The sequence below is a fragment of the Cottoperca gobio genome, chromosome 12 (genome assembly GCF_900634415.1).
Source record: "Cottoperca gobio chromosome 12, fCotGob3.1, whole genome shotgun sequence".
In the NCBI taxonomy this organism is placed as follows: Eukaryota; Metazoa; Chordata; class Actinopteri; order Perciformes; family Bovichtidae; genus Cottoperca; species Cottoperca gobio.
This window is the reverse complement of record NC_041366.1, coordinates 11,086,875-11,098,856: the sequence shown is the minus strand read 5'-3', so window position 1 is coordinate 11,098,856 and position 11,982 is coordinate 11,086,875.

Here is an 11,982-nt window from a genome sequence, read left to right as displayed (position 1 = left end):
ACGGCTCCTGTTCAACGTCTGTACAATGACGCCAGCTTAGATTGTGAGATCCTCTATGACTTCCTCAAAGTGCCTCGGTATTGACATGATTGCTGTCTGATGGGGTAATAATGTAATACAAACGGCTTGTTTGAATAAGTTTTTCATTTAGGACGAGAACACGTATGAGGAACCTTTAGCATTGCTGCAGGAACCTGCGGCCACGTAAAGAGGAACTTGGAGAAGTATTTTAGTTGTGTTGCACTTGGAACACTTGTGCTCTTATTATTATTATTGGTAAATGGACTTTGTTATTTCCCATCATAGCTACACCCAGCTTCCACCTAACTGAAAATACCAGCGTGGGTGTGCAGAGCTTAAATATGTTTACAATAAGTAATGAACTGTGGCACACCTGTACGCCAGAGGCCTCCTTCATAAGGGTGTTATAACTTATATCCTGTGTGCTCCACTCCTTTATATGATGATATCAAATCATACAATGCTTTAACTGCATGGGCAACAACAGGGACATTATTTTACACAACTGTAACTTGTTTATTTTTAGTAACAGAAATCTGTTATTAATGTTATCTGCATAGGTGGAATGTAACTCTTTTCTGAATAGTTACTAACCAAACATCAGTCTATTAATCATTAGTTGTAATCCTTGATGAGCTCCACCTCAACTAACTACAACAGTAACATCCTGTTAAACCACCCTGACATTAATGTATGAGAAATAATAATCTATTGATATAATAGTATAAGTCACAGGGGCTATTTTCCTGCATTTCACTCTGCATTTTACTTTTAATACTTCAAATACAATTACCTGATTTCATCTAATACTTTTACTTAAGAAACATTTTCAATGCATGACTTTTACTTGTGGAACTAATACTTTTACTTTAACACAGGTCAGAATACTTCCTCCACTGCTCGTTATGTGCCAGAATATAACCAAACCTAAGCTGCGGTAATTGATTTAGTTTGGCCTCTAAGGAGGACTTTCATATTATCACCTGATAAAAGATATATGGTGAACCTGTTAGCAAACCGTTGCTTATTTGCAGAGCAACATTTGCATTCATATGGAGTTGTATTTTTGTCCACCTGATGAGTGTCCTTTTAGCTTTGTTTTGGTGTCCACCAACTCCTCAGGGTAATATCTTTGGCGGCTAAATGCTCCACTGTGTTCACCAGCTAGTCACTAACTGTGTCAATCTGCCGTTTAGTGCTTAGTTGTTTAAAAATCTAATTGAAAACCAAAACATTGAGTTAAAAGATGGTAACGAGCAGAACTGCAGAGTCGATTGATAATCCTTTGTAAAAGAAAAAGAAAGAAAAGAAAAACCTTAATGGTGGGGATTCTGTGTAACAAATGTAGGTTCTCTGTTTATACCATCAGCTGATAATTATTATTATCTTTATGTGAATTTTTGTAATAGTAAGTATTGAGCATATGACTTTATAAACGGATATTTTGATATACTTTTGCCGTTGTTAAACGTGGCCCACATTTATTTAAAGTCATCAAGACATTTCTCAGTTTTTTGTTTCTTGGTTCACCGTGGAGGCATGCAAGAGAAAATGAAGTTTCTTCAAGAATGAAAGGTAACATAGAGTGAGGGATTGATATACAAATGATCATTTGGGTGGTGAAGAATTCCTTGAGTAGAGTTTTCCTCTGTCTATAGTCAGGACAGGTATGTATCTGACTAACAACTACTATTAATGGGACAGGAGAATGCTTATTTGGATCCTATTGAGTTGTCATCTGTCCATAATCATACCCCACTGTCTCATTTCCAAACGTATCAGCACATTTTCTGTGGATTAATCCTTTTTGACAGTCTTGCAACATGTTGCTTACTTCTTGGTTGCAGTCATTTCACAGAATGGAGCACAACAATCATTTAAACCACAATAAAATATGTTTACCCGCCCATTGAGTGCAGTGAAATCAGAGTCAGTGATGCTGGTGGATGACAGTGAGCTTGAAATCCTGCTGATACAACACTTTCTCTCCAAAAACAAAAACATGTCTGTCGCTAAACACGCCCAGTGAACACCCCCTCCCCAAAGTCTGCCTGTGAGTAAGAAGGGGAGTAAAAGAAATAAAGTGACAGAGAGAGAGGGAGACAGGTGGTCGGGCCGGTCTTTTCCTTGCCCTCCGCTCCTTTTTTAACTTTTCTTTCATTCTTCCAGTTCATTCTGTGCTTCTTTCCATAGCGCTGGTGACAAGGCGCTCCATTCACCGCCTCATTCTTCCACCCCTCCCTCCTCCCTCCATCTCCCTTACACACCCCGACCCCATCCTCCTCCCTCCCGGCTCCTTTGTCTAGCTTGCGGGGGCCTGCTTTAGCTGCTATTCACCAGCCAGACGGTCCGCCATTGACTGGACCCCCCTCACCCCTCATCCTCCCCCTTAACATCCCTCCCTCTGACAAACACCCTCACACACACATATGCACACAGCAACCTGGCCATTCCCCACCCTACGCCCTGTATCAGGCAGCTGCTATGCTAATAGGGAGGAAGGGAGGGAGGGAGGGAGGGATGAAGAGGAGAGACAGAGCAGCCAGCCTATAGTAAAGGGACAGAGGGAGGGAGAGCAGGGAGAGTGACCCCGCTCCTCCATCTCCATAGCCATGCCAGAGCAGCAGCTCGCCTCCTGTTACACAAAGGGAGTCCCCCGGCCCTCCTCACCCCCCTTCTCAACCCTCTCCCCCCTCCTTACCCTTCTCCCCCCTCCTTCCACCTCTCTGTTCCCCTCTTTCTCATTCAAATCCATTTTATACCCCAGTGGTAAAGGGAGCTGTAAGTGCAGTATGTAAAGTAACCTTACTCCTGCCCTGCGGGCGTAACCATTCAGGGCTCAATACACAGAGAGCAGCCTGTGTGTGTGTGTGTGTGTGTGTGTGTGTGTGTGTGTGTGTGTGTGTGTGTGTGTGTGTGTGTGTGTGTGTGTGTGTGTAGTGTCCATTCCCCTGCTTTGTTTAGGACTGCAGCCCATACCTCCACACACACACACACACACACACACACACACACACACACACACACACACACACACACACACACACACACACACACACACATACATAACTGGCACCTGTCCTTCAGTCGAGTTGCATCTCCCTTCATTCTCAAACACTTAAGAGACACACACTCTTCACACACACACACACACACACACACACACACAGAGACACACACGCACACACACACACACACACACAGACACACACACACACACACACACACACACACATACACACACACAGAGACACACACACACACACACATACACACACACACACACACACACACACACATAAACACACACAGACACGCACACCAAGGTGGTTGGTTCCCTAAGTCAGGAAATGAAATAGGTGATAAGATAACAGACATGATGAACTACAGGTGTGTTCAAAATACAAGGCAAAATATATTTTCAGTTTCACTTTTACAAAGAAAAGGAACTATACATTCTTTAGCCTAGTTTATACCACACCTCAGAAATAAATAAATAGTTAAAGAAAAGAGAAGAGAAACTATATTTTGTAGATTTATGTCTGAGAAAATCTCATTCAATCTCATTTTGTGAGAAAATTAAATCATTGACCCATGTCTTGAATTGTACTGAATGATTGTACGATTACATCCCAAGTATTGAGTAAGTTATACTTAAAAACACTCAATTACCAATTTATTGTGTACACCAAGTCTAATACTACAGCCCTGCAATAAATGCTGATTTAATGAGAGTTATAATGAAACTGTTTTAGAGTTGATTCAACTTTATGGCATTTTGGAGGATGTAGTTTGGATTGTGATGCATTTTATACTGAGAGGTGTTTCTAATATTTTGTCCACCCCATATCATCAATGGCGATAATCTTAAATATCAGAAGTTAATGGACTAATGCCACATATTATTGTGAGACATTTATGACTTAAACTAATTGGCAATTCTTGTCCTGAGATGGTCTCTCGGGATAAAAAATGCAGTGCAATACAAATAATAATACAATTAAATAAATTAACAATTAAAAATGCTCCATTTAACCTTCAAAACAACCATAATCCTTTTTATATTACAGTGAAAAATGAGGCTCATGATGGTTTGTAAATATGTTTAATTTACATATTCTTCTCATATATTTTTGTTCTGCATGAAAACCAATAAACAAATTAATACATTTGATCAAAAGTCACATTAAAAAAGTTATTTTAAACATTTGTTTGACTGATTGTAATTCAATGCACAAGGTTGTGTGTTGGCATGTTTGTGTCAGCTTTTTTCTGGTAGCATGTGTACACATCTCTTTTGGTGTGTTTTGGGGAGGGGGGATGGGGGGGGGATGGGGGTGTTGGCAGGAAGGCATTTCTCCCTCCGTCCCTCCTGTTCTGTTATTTACCCCTGTGCAGTGTGACCCTGTGCCCCATCAGGGAGGCACGTCCCATTTGACATCTGCCTGTTTGCAGGGGGAGGGAGGGGAAACAAGGGGTGGGGTGCCCATATGGAGCGTCCACATCCCCCCCACCCCCACCCGACCCAGCCTTCCCCCCATCCCTAACACACACACAAACTCAACACCACATCTCCTGCTGCCTGCACCCTTTGTTCCTGCGTGTGTGTGTGTGTGTGTGTGTGTGTGTGTGTGTGTGTGTGTGTGTGTGTGTGTGTGTGTGTGTGTGTGTGTGTGTGTGTGTGCGTCATGCCATTCCAACACACGGGCCTGCTGCAGGCCAGGTGGGAGAAGGGCTGTATTTGTATTGATGGACAGATCTGACAGAGCTGCAGTGATTAGTCTACTAATCCATTAGTTGATGAACTGAACAAGATCCAGCTTTGATAAGTGAGATTAATTAAATTAAAGTAAGTAAAGTAAGCGATTTCCTGCTTTTCTCTTTTTTTATATATCATATTAATCTGAACATCTTTGTGTTTTGAACTGACAAAACAAGACATGCAAAGACACTTTCTGACATTTTATAGACCAAATGCACGTTGGCAACACTGACAGTCCGTCCCTTCAGGCCTCCTTTCAAAGCCGCTCCCCTAAAACGATCATTATAAACGTAAACAACAAACATGGCTATGGTTAGTACTAGTAGCTTGCGGGAGACTCCGGTGAACTGGAGTGCACGGCAGGGAGGAAGGAAGGTAGACGGGCAGGTAGGACTTATTACAGTCCTCCTGCGGCAGCCACAGATTTTTGACAGAACATTTGATTTAAAGAGAATTTCATCAAATATAACATAACATATAATACAATAAAAAAATAAATACTTAACCCACCCTAGCTTTTACCGATAATGATAAATCGTTATTTGCAGCGATATCTTCTATAAATTCGAAGTACTTTGTAGCGATGTGTCACTTAGGTGGATGGAATCAACCAACCCATCCATCCACACCTAAATCCTGCTGCCCTTATATGTTGCATGATAGGTTGTACCAATTACCCTGTATGGATTATCGTCCTACACAATGATTCAGTGTGCTGGATGTACAATGAGCAGGCTGGCCGCAGGGCTGGATCTAGGCTAACGAGCTCGGTGGAGTTTAAATGGCACAGTGTAACACTGACAAAAAACTGTTGGTGATACTGCACTCTGTGACAGCACGTTCTCTGTCAGGACCCGCTGCCTTTGTCCGACAGGCTGTTTACGATAATACCTCTTGTTAAAGGGCTTACAGTGAATTAGGTTGTTACATATTGTGACACAGCTGTTGCAGCTATTTTTTCTATTACAGTGAAGAAAATGAAGCTTAAATGGCTTTGGAAATTAATCTCCATATGCATTGGCTGAATTGTCTCTTTCCAGCTGGGTGTGATTGAGAACACAACCTGTCCTATATGTAGGTCAGGTGCAGGTGAACAGCACGTTAAGGGGGAGGGAGAAGTAGAGAGTATGCACTGACTAGAATAGCATCCATACTTTAATGGACTGAAACTGGCAACACTATGACCCTACCAGGTCTCCATCAGCCAAATGGCTAACATAAAAAAAGAGCAAAGTACATATAAAGGAAACAAAGATGATGACACTTAAACTGATAAAGATCAAAAGCTGTTGTAGATTGACTTTCAGGCTTTTTGAACGATCGTCTTTAGTGCAGCCAAAGGCACAGCCTCTCTGAGCATAGCAGTAAGAGGTTGCACACATTACTGCTGGACCTTAAAGGAACAGTTCACCCCTAAATCAAAAATGGCCATAGAGATGTCTGCCTTCTCTCCAATATAAAGGAACTAGATGGCGGTCGGCTTTTTGTGCTCAAAGTGGCAAAAAAACGTAACAGCAAATGTCTCTTTGTAGAAGTAGAAGTCATAACCTGGTTACTGCAGATAATCCACCGACCTTTTTGTGAGAAGTTTTATGTAGGAACTATTTTCTTTCTACCGAACTACACCTGCCAACAATGAGCATGAGCCTTTCCCTCATGAGTGGTTTCACGCTTCCTTTAGCATGGTGATATGGTTGGCGGCTGTATGAGTAAAACGTTGTTGTTTTTTCATTTTGGGGGATCTGTCCCTTTAACCACTACATTGAAGTGTTTATACTGTACTCTGGCTGCAATCCAGACACAATGTTATTAGAGACAACGGTCATAGATTACTTTGACAAAATAATTGACAATTACTGACATAAAGTCTTTAAACAGCATGAAAACATAAAGTGATGACTCAAGACTTGAATGAAGACTAATTAAAAAGCACAAATCTTACTGAACCGAACTTACTGACAAACATAAACTTTGTAGAGCAACAAGTATCAATTTTGAATTTGTCTCCCGGCCATGATAAATGTATATTTACCAGTTTACCTCAGTGTGAAGAAATACAGTATCGACTCTTAGCCTACACGGGAACATATGTCATTCTTTATTGAGACTTAAAACAGATGTGTGGATATACAACAATGTGATTTGATAAAACATCATATAAAAACATTGTAAATGTCCTTTTTCTGAAAGTGAACTTTCAGGTTCAGCTGTTGTGTTGAAATATTGAAATGTAATATTCGAGCAATTAACATTTGACACATTTTTAGACTGTCAAGAGTCAATCTGGCTGTGTTATTTTTGTGATTAGGGCATATAATCATTCATATATATTTATAAATATGTATGCATGTGCATGTATATGTGTGTGAGCGTATGTGCATGTGTGTCAGGGAGTAATTATGGAGAATAAAGGCCCGGTTGTACAGAGTGAAACTGTGGGTTTTGAAGTGAGATGGAAGATGCTTTTCTGTTTGGCTGAACAGACTCAATGGTCCCATTCAGCCAGCCCCCTTACTGCCCATTGTCCTCCCACCACCAGCCCTCCACACACACACACACACACACACACACACACACACACACACACACACACACACACACACACACACACGGCAGGAGTGGAGGCCTGGAGGAGAAAGAAGGATGGAGTGAGCTCCTGCTGAATCTGAGCGCTGTTGGGAGGAAGAGAGGGGGCGGAGTACAGGGATGGAAATAATATATGTGATGCCTAGGTAACTCTTCAATTTAAATAAAGTCTTAGTTGGAATAACAATGCTGCAGAAACATCATGGTTTTAGGAGTGGTGTCACTCAAAATCCTTTTTGGATTTCATGTATTTATTTGTTTTTATTCAATAGTTGTCTACTGATGTTGTGGACTTCCTGTTGTCGTTAAATTATGTTAGCTAAGTTTTTTTTTTTTTGCCCTGTTTTGTTATTGACCTCTCCTGTCACATTTCTTATGTTTTCATTATATGGGGTTTGTGCAAAGAAAATTCAAACAAGTCAAAGTACTCGTTATACAAAAACAATGTTATATTTATCACATATATATATATATATATATATATATATATATATATATATATATATATATATATATATATACATGGATTTTAATGCAATAACTTGTATAGCAGTTAGATAAATGAAGTGTAGTAAAATTTGCACTGTAGAAGTATAAAGTACCATAAAATGGAAATATTACCTCCACATATTTTCTTGAGGAAAATGTACTTAGTTACCTTACACCACTGTCTGTCTATCACCTGTTTAATGTCCAGCTCTCCACAGTTTACAACTACTGCCCTAAGTTAGATCCCTCGTCCAGCAGTTAACCAGCTCCACACGGCAGAAAGAACCCTCACACAATAGTCTGTATATGAACACACAGTTGTCACACAATAGTCTGGCTATGAGGAACTCACACTCGTCGGGGGATAATGATTGTCAGCCATTGGTTTGGAGCCCATTAGGCCATTGATCTGCCTGCGCCTTTTATGCCACCTGGGGAAAGGAATGTGCTGGCTCTCCTATTGTGTCTGTGTGTCTGCGAGTGTCACAGAGTGGTCATATAGTGTGTGTGTGTGTGTGTGTGTGTGTGTGTGTGTGTGTGTGTGTCAAAGAGAGGTCAATCAAAGCAGAACGGACCCGAGTGTCACACACTGTGCAGAGACAGTAGAGGATTCTTGAGGTCAGCTGGTCAAGGGTCATTTGCTGTGGATTGATTTGAAAGCAGAAAAATAACATTTATGGACTCACACTGACTGCATATGAACACAAACACATTCTGATATTCTTTAACATGACCACTGCACAGTGCCAAAAAAACACCAGGGAGGTAGATAAATGATAGTGCAGATCTCAGCACCTTTAGCAACTACGTGAGGCGCATACATACACGCCACACGCACAAAGGGAAGAATGGAGCTTCATTCATAGCTGCTTCTATTAGTTGGCTGAATTTATCGCCTCTTCTTTAAAACATCCCTCTTTAAAAACAATAAAACTTATCCACGGGTGGAATACAACTAATTACAAGTGCTCTTGTTCGTTTAAATGAGCGGCTTTTTTTCATGCATTTCTACTTTTAGAAAAATAAATAAAATGTTCTTAAATAAGTAACTGTGCATTCACTAAAATAGAGTTTGGATTATGCAGACTACTTTCTAGTGCATACATTATAATGGGTGTATGAGTTGTAAATAACAGCTTTATTAATAGTTAATGAATAATGTATTAAATACTTTATAGATAAATAATATTCTATTCATTGAAACAAATTACTTTTTTTTTTTTATTCTGTATCAAGACATCAATGCCTGATTTATTAGTTAACTATTTAGGGGCATTTTCTTCGCAATATTTTTGTGACAAAGATATTTCAGTATTTCATATTCCACGTATTCTTCAAAAAGCAAAATGTTTTATTCCCCCAATTAATCGTTTTATTTCCATCTTTTTCTATTTCAGAGAATTAAGAGAAAAGATTTACATCTGTCAGGTACAGAATATATAGTCGCTCACCTACATTATTTTACACAGCAAGACAATTCACGTGGCCTACATTTAAGCTAAGTGTATTTTTCACTTCAGAAAAATATATATTACTGAATTGATAACGGTTTCACATCAAATGTACACTTACATTTCACTTATTGATTCACTTAATTTACAATTATGTTAAGGAGTATCTGCTACTAGCTAACATTAGCTTGCCAGTACAGTAGATGTGGATGAACCGCTTGAATAGCTACGTAGCTTAGTTGGCTTATAGTACATAAGTAGCATAACTTAGAGCGATAGACTCTAATATTTTCAAATTTGATCATTTGATGCTGAAAATTACAAATAAACTGTTAATATTTTTGAATAATGCTAGAATGGAAAATAAATAATGATTTTTAGCTGAATGATGAAGCTAGCATAGGCCTATATACTGCAGGCTATACAAAACAAAAAGTATTATTAGGGATGTTGCAATATACCGGTGTTGGCGATAACTGTGTTGATTCCAATGATCGGTGCCAGGGTTTTTACACACCATTTAAATGTTACATTCATTTGTTGTCCTTCATGTTTGTTATTTATGAGAACGGTGTTAGTCAGCACTTTGGAGAGCAGCACTGGAAGGCAAAGAGATAACTTGGTAGAATGGCTTTAAAACAAATACTTTTGTACTTTACTTTTCAACACAAGCAATCTTACGTATGCTAGAGTAATAGTATATAAAGTATGGTTTGAACCTTTTTGCAAATGTTCCTGGATTCTGTCTTCTTTGAGCAAACATCTGTTGGCTCTCAGACTTACTGAAGACACACAGCTGGGGTTTAGGGGAGGGGGTTAGCGGCTGGTCTTTAAATGTCCGGGGCCGCCAGTTGGTCGGCCATGTAATCAGAGTTGAACTTGGAGAAGGAAAGAAAGTGATGTCCAACACTAGATGAGAGAGAGAGTGTGTGTGTGTGTGTGTGTGTGTGTGTGTGTGTGTGTGTGTGTGTCCTCTGTCAGCTGGACAATAGACAGTGGCAGCAGCAGCTGACCAGAGAATCCCTTCTTCTTTTGTCATCCTGTATAATGACGTCTCCACCACACACACTCTGTCTCTCCCTTTCCCTCCCGTCCCTCCCTCTTTCCCCCATCACTACTCATCCCTCCTCCCTCTCTGCCTGATTGGACTTCTGCATGTTCTCTTTTTTTCTCTCTCCCATTCCTCTTTCCTGGCATCTCTCTTTTAACCACACCTCCCCTGTAGACCTTCCACATCTTCTTCTGCCCACCCTGCTCTTCAGAGACATATGTTCTTTCTATATATCATTTGTTGTGTGCATGTGTCTTTGTGTGTCTGTGTTTGTGTAAGTACGTGGGTTTGTATATATGTGTTTTGCAGCCTTTGCTCCTAAAGAATGTAACCTCTAAAACGTTCTCCAAACCCAGCAAATATCTCCACTACAGGCCATATGTTATCAGGGTGTACGTCCGGCTCCCATCTGTGTGCAACCTGTGTGTATTCATGTCTGTTTCACTTTGTTCAGCATGTCTTGGCCTTGCCTCTACTTTTGGGTTTGACAGTGTTTTTACATTACAGAGTTTTCTCAAATCTGGTTTTGGTTTGGTGGAGGATTTTTCTTTTCAGTTATTTGCCGGAAGAATGACTCCAGATTCAATAAGCACCACCACAACAATGTAAAAAATAGAAGCCTTGCATTCAAAATTCAAAAGTACAGAAGTAGTTTCAACGAAATGTACTTAAAGTATCAAAAGTAAAAGTACTAATTCTGATAAAGGAGCAGGTTGATGATGTTAATGAATGTTAATGATCCTCTAGTCTAAAAGATCACAAGGTTGTGAGATGATTTATGAAGGAGGAAAGAAGAAGAAAATACATTTCTGCTGCACTTGTACATAGTCTTTGCTTTTATTGTGAAATTATGGATAACTTAACCACAAACTATTATTTAAATAAAACCATCTTAGAGGTTTAGAGGCCTACTTACTGTATAAGTAACTACCTGAGTAAATGTACTTGTGAAAAATATCTGTCCAGAAAGAAAAATGCCCACAAACTCATTTATTTGTTACCTTCACTGCTAAGACAAGCCTGACCCTGAGCAGGTGTTATAGTTAAAGGGCTGGCGAAGGCCTGGCTGAGAGTGAAGTGTGCTTTAGCTTTATTTGGACAGTAGGGGGAGTATTGTGTACAGTGAGGGAGGATGGACGTCTGATTTCATCCTTCTAATTGTTAAAGGAATACTTCGCCCCCACAGTGAACGAAGAATCTAAAAACGGAGAAAAGTCTTGATGAATTGAAGTAAATGGTGGCCGCTTTTAACGACAGCAAAACTATATCAAAACATCCGTTTACAAACTCTCACATTTTGTGCAGTGTAATCTAAGTCTCATTTATCCACTTGTATGCTCGCAACTTTCCAAACACTTGCATTTTTGCTAAAACCTTACTACTTAAAAGCCTTCCACAAAAACAGTGCAACAGTAGTAACACGTCTGTGCAAGTGTTTTAAATGGAGGCATGGGACAACAAAGTTTTCTTTAAGAATTCAAGGTAATTCAAGGGGTGAGTAATTGATAACTAAATGTTCATTTTGTTGGTAAAGTATTCCTTTAAAGAAACAACTCTCCTCTCTTTACTCTTTCTTAAACCTTAATGTACCTTAATAAAAAAACACTGAGTGAGTTGGCTTG